The following is a 6,000-nucleotide window of genomic DNA, read 5'->3' as shown; positions in this document are numbered from 1 at the left end:
TTTAAGGTCAACTCTCACCTATCCATAACAGGGCCACTCCATGCGGGAGTCTATAATTAATCTGCAACTCTTTGGGGATAACAAAGGCAAACCGGAATACCAAGAGGAACGTGCAGAATTCAAATAGATACGTTCAACCAACATTTAATCGTTTAAAAGCGCTCGAACAGTCCGAAAAACAATGCGCTTGAAATAATGTCAGCCGCATCATTTTACCAACGTAATGTCATTACTTTGTTTTGTTTTTTTCAAAAATTGTAAAAATACGTGGTTTTGTTTTTCATAAGTAATTTACAAATGTCGAGATTACGATAAATCATCCCAGCCTAATTTGCCCAGATTTGAAAAGTCTGAATAGTCTCCGCGTCTTTGAATAATCATCAGGGATGAACAAACTATATGGCCTGCTTGTATACGCTAGATTACATCTTGCCTGAAGAAGGGGTCTGAGTTGCCTCGAAAGCTTGCATATTGTAATCTTTTTAGTTAGCCAATAAAAGGTGTCATTTTGCTTGGCTTTTCTCTACATTCATAATGGCTAACACGGTACAACACCCTAGTACTACTAGATTTCCCTGAAATAGCTCCTTTTTGTATTAAATCTACTGTTAATGTTATTTTACATTAATAATCTTTGTCGGCACATTACGGTATCCAGGCTACTTCTGGGCGTTCTTGTTGGTGAAGCAGAGAAGGTTTTAACTGTCTAGTCGTGGAGTGGACGCCCGGCAGGTGAAAGAAAAAGCGTGGTTTTTTTTTTCGTTTTTTTAACTAGCGCTCCTGCCCTGCAGGGGGCGCGCTATGGTGCGCTCAGCTTCTCTCGTTCGGGGGCGCGCGCAGTGAGACAGACAGGCTGCCACGTAATCCAGCAGCGCGTTGACTGCACACCGCAGGCTTCAAGCGGTAGAATCGGTAGCGGCGTTTTCAGCCTTGGGAGTTGCTGGAAAGTAGGAGAGTGACAAGACGGACATAGACCATACAAGAGAAAAGCCAACGGAGAAGAGTTAGCGGGTAAGTGACTACTCTGCAAATAGGGGGCGGTTCACGGGGGCGCGGAGGTGACACGAGCAGTCAGTAACTTTTTTTTAAGACATCTGGCAACTTGACCCAGCTCTCGAACAGCGCACAGGGGCCCACTTCTTTCTTACGCCAACGAATCACTTAACAGTTTTCAAACGAAAATGTCGCATTTCAGCATTGTGCTACTACGTCGTGATTTTTGTCGGTAAGATAAAGTGGTGATATGGACGAAGCAAAAAGAAGCGAGCTACTCCTTGAAAGCAACCAATGAGATCGACTCCATGTGCACAGGACTCGCGCTACTTCTAGCTTTCTCTAGTTCTCTATAGGAAAAGTTTTTTTTCCCTCCCATGTTTTTGATGCGCACTGCACGATCCCACAAGTGGTAGTCCGTACCTGCCATTTAAAAATAGATTCTCGTCTCCTCCCGACTGTGGACATTTCCCCACAAGCATTTTACTTGGAGGTCCTACTCCAGCGCTCTGCTTATTTTTGATGTCCGAGTCATCTCTAGTTGCATTCTTTATAGATAACGATGGAGCAATCCCTTCTTTCTCCGCATTTTAACAAATTTTAACCATATGCTTTCTGTCATAAAATGAAGTCGCCTCTCATTGACAGTTGCCACTCCACGATTGCTAAGTTCCGGTGTCATCTATGGTCAGCTGTTTCAGCCTGTTTTCTGTCTTTGTAGCAGTTGCTCTTACTTGTTTACACATCTGCAAATGTAATGTCTTCCATGGCCGAGACCAAGAACATTTTATGTAATTTTAGATCTGTCTCAAACATTTTATTCTTGCTGGATTCCTTTGCTTGGAAGTATTTGTGTTAGAGTCTTTTCTATCTCACTTGAAAGGTTTTTATTGCAAATAACATTTCAGCATAGCTTCCTTACAGTGTGTTGGTATTGTAGCCATTTAGCTGTTGACCGTTTCAGCTTTGTCACAGTTGTATTTGGTAAATGTATTTATCGTCAAAATGTATTTAAATGCTGTAGGAACCGTTTGTTCAGTCAAGTCATCCCTTTGGTTGTGGTCTGTTGTGTTGAGTTTGTAGCATTTCACTCCATTTTTAAGAATACGCTACATTGTTCATCTTCACTGGGACATCAGAAAAGTTACGCATTCAATGAATACTTTACGTAATTCAGGTTCATATTGTTGAACATATATTTTCAGCAGGGTTGTTTAGATAGATCAAGACAGCACATTATACTCCGCAGTTAAGCACATGTTACATTATAAATAACATATAGCAGTGATCATTGAACTATCTGATCTGTATTGTGAAATATCAAACTAGTCTATTTTTTGTTTGTTTTTGAAAAGCAGAATATTGTAATGCCATACTACTCAATCAAACAAACAACAACTTTTACAACCATTTACTTAAAAATCAATGAAGAGGCAATAAAATTATAAATACAAAAACAAAACAGGGTTTAAACCCTGCCCAAGAGAAGGAGGAAAATAAAACAGATGTGAACAGAGACACCCCATCTAACTATTTAAATAGAACAATTAATAGCATAGGAGTTTCAACCATGGTCTTGGCATGCTTATTCTAAAATTAATATTAATGAATTTTGTCATTTTTTAAAAAAGATTTGGACATATCCTGTAAAAAAGAATTCGTGTTTTTTCCTAATTTGAGATAATATAGACCATTTACTACCCATTGAGTTATGGTAGGTGACTTAAAGTAATCTTGCTTTAATAGAAAAACCCAATGTGCTAGTAGTGTGGAAATAGGATATTACTTCCAGTTTATCTTGTGTAGTTTAACCCCATCCTGGAGTGCATCAGATATTGACACTAATGGACAAGGAGTGAAATATGCAAACTCCAAAATAAACAGTTATCTCTAAGAATCATGCCTATAGGGAATACATCTCAACCAAGTAGTGGTCAGGTGAAATAAGCTTTATTATGAAGGTCAACAGTAGTTGGAATAAAGTTTCTATGGTCAAAAAGTAACTATTTCATATAAATACATTTTATTGTGTGCAGCAATTTGAAACTATAAACTGAGAGCAGCAGGTGGCTGTCTGAATGTTGTAGGTGAGACCTGTCTGAGTGGATGCCCTCTGCTTCCTATGCTACTAGCTTGTTAAATAGTTCTTGCTGTTGGGTTATTGTGTTGCTCCATTTCACAGTTTAGTTTATCCTGTATTTGTTAATATAAAATTTCCAAACCAAGTCAGCAGCACCTCATTTAAAATATTTTGGCATGTGTTAGCTTGACTCTGCATTACTTAAGTGAAATTTCCTCAGACTACCATTAGACAGGCATGTTGTCTTCATTACAGGTGAGCAGCTTGGCTTACTCTCAAAAGCCTTAATATCGCAGCTTAAATCCTTTTGCTTGGCTTATTGTACTATATTATTACTTGTGCCTGGCTTGGTGGCTTCATGGGTAGCATTGCAGCTTTAAAGTACTTGTGGACATGTCTTTCCTACCACTTTCCAACGAAGTACTACTGAACAGATTTACAATTTAAAATTGGCTGGGGACATGTTAGTGTGCTCTGAAGTAGACCACATTTTCTTTTAAAGAGTGCAAATCTTTGCATTCTGCCCAAAGTTCTTGCTTCCTCTCACAGATCATTTACTTTAAAGTTAGTTGATAAAATAGAAGAATTGCACAATGTGTATTAAAAAGGAATGATTAAATAGGCCATGTAATTTACATTAAAATAACACATTAAAGCTGGTATTTCCCCTGTAGAGGATGTGTCTTTATTGTCACCTGAAATTTTGTTTACATAATTGCATCTAGCAATTCAGATAATTAATCTGTTTTCCATTCTCCTTCTGTGTATTTTAAAGGCAGCCCACCTTTTAATCAGTTGTTTTTCTCAACAGTGGGTATATTCTGTCTACTTGAGTATGTAATTGGATCAAAGAGGGCGAATGGGAATTTAAAGGCTGGAAACAAACAATTTGTTAAGACTATTTGCTGCAACTAAGCAAAGTATCTCACAGTGAAGCAATTTGGTGAGCTACTCTTTGCCTGGTTTGAAGATTTTTTTTTTGTTTTTAATTATTAAAGCAAATAAAAGACTCATTATAATGTATTAGATTGTAGCTGTGTATATGATATAAATTTGCTTATTATGTGTGTGTATATATAGTATGTGTGTGTGTGAAATATAAAAGCAAGATAACGTAGGTCTGTATTTGGCCTTACATACCTGCAACAGTGTCAGTTACAGCCAGATTTAAAAATCTGAATAGTTTTCATTATGTTTTTTAGAAATGATCTTATTAGTGAATATAATATTTGAACCTTGATATTATGATTGCTGCTTTTAAAGCAAAGTATATAGGTGGAAAAACATTCCTTAAAATAAAAAAAAAAAAAAAAATCTTTTCCTCAAGCCCTTCATTTTGAAGATAATGCCCACCTTCACAATGCAGATAAAAACTGCTGACCCAGTTTACCGTAGGTGTTGCCAGGACCTCATTGTGATATGCACACCCCTGCCTCCCTTCAACATCTATTCCTTTCAAGGCAACTCATTTCTGCTGTAAAGCCACTAATTGACAGTCAGGCTTGTCATAATTGAGCCCCTACAGCAGAGCCTTTGTGAAAGCCTGCCTACAAAGACTCAGGGGCTTTAAAGTACCTTTACAGCAATGATGTATTTTAAGGCTGAGTGGGCTACATTATTGCTTTACAGATATTTGCTTCCCTACTTCTAAGTAGGTAAGCTAAAATATGCACAAATGAATGATGAGTATTCAATATGTAAAGAAAACCCATCATATTTAGTGCTTTCTTTAAATGTTCATCTTGAACAGCTTATGAGCTTTTTTTCTAGCTTGCTTAGTTTTTATTTGTATATGTAGAAACCATCTTTAAGTAACACCTGCTTTTAATCTTGTTTTTTTTTCACATTTATAATTTATTGCCTACAAATCAAAGCAATTTTTATAACGGATTCAAGAATGTTTATTGTTCATGAAATCATACTTTTTTTCTTAACCTTTCTGCTTCATTTAGCTTTGGAAGAATAAAACACATTAAATCAGTTGTTATGGATTTTTAAAAAGAGTGAAACCTTTTGTTTTCTCTTTCTGCACTTTTCACATTATATTTACAAAGTGTAAAATTATACCAAACAATAAGTTGGCTTAGTCATCATTATAGTTATTGTTTGTAAATTAGCATAACTTCTGGAGTCCCACATACAGTGATGAGACTCAAGTGTGATTGGTCATTGAGTTGGCAATTAGATTCATGTTTGTCTGTCTACACAATGGAAAGGACTAGTGTTTTAGAGCCATTATCTGTCACTTTCAAAAACCACTATTCTGGTCTGTACTTAACAGACATATTTATTAGTTTGAAAAGCAGCTTTTATGTCCTCCCAGAAGATGCATACTGTATTTGATATGGTGAGGTTTTAGGACCAACTATTGCTAGTATACTGTTGTGTTTTTTTTTTTTCATTGCTTTTTACTTCCTTTCTTCTCAAAGAGCTTAACAAGTACAATCCAATGCAATTTACTGAAATACAATATCATGATTTGCAGTGGACGTGAAACTGTAACCTTGTGATATTTCACTCCAATGTGTTAGTCTCTAGGTCTGGCTGAAACAAACTTTATTAACATTACCAGATTTTGAAAAAAAACCTTCTCGGGTTTCATAAATTATTCTTAGCCTAACAGTTAATTAGGCCTCTAAGTGATTATTTCAACGGAGTACCCCTTGTTACTGGTAAAACTCTCAAACGGACAGTAATTGCTTAGTTACCACAATTGAATCCTGCATAAAAGAAGTATAATAAACTAGATCTGTATCAAAGGAAGCAGATGAGCTACCTCTTTCTTAGACAGACAAAAATGCTACAGCTTGGACTTGAGTGAATAGGAGTGTATATGCTGTTGTATATAGTTTCAATTGTTTGAGCACATTTGTAGTAGTTTTTTTCATGGACTCTTCCTGAGAGTTAAAAAAAAAATACTTGGGTGT

General features: G+C 36.4%; 1 long non-coding RNA gene across 1 annotated transcript in view; it reads left to right on the top strand.

The window, feature by feature from the left end:
* The first annotated feature begins 769 nt into the window (after window positions 1-769).
* The window catches only part of LOC114650654 (uncharacterized), a 67,782-nt gene continuing 62,551 nt past the window's right edge, over window positions 770-6,000 (top strand). Inside the window, exon 1 of the long non-coding RNA XR_003716038.2 lies at window positions 770-1,011. This is a non-coding gene — a long non-coding RNA (uncharacterized LOC114650654). The remainder of the gene's footprint in view (window positions 1,012-6,000) is intronic.

This window comes from Erpetoichthys calabaricus, chromosome 4, assembly GCF_900747795.2.
Source record: "Erpetoichthys calabaricus chromosome 4, fErpCal1.3, whole genome shotgun sequence".
Taxonomy (NCBI): Eukaryota; Metazoa; Chordata; class Cladistia; order Polypteriformes; family Polypteridae; genus Erpetoichthys; species Erpetoichthys calabaricus.
Note: the sequence above shows the minus strand (reverse complement) of the source record. Positions and strands in the feature narration are given on the sequence as shown.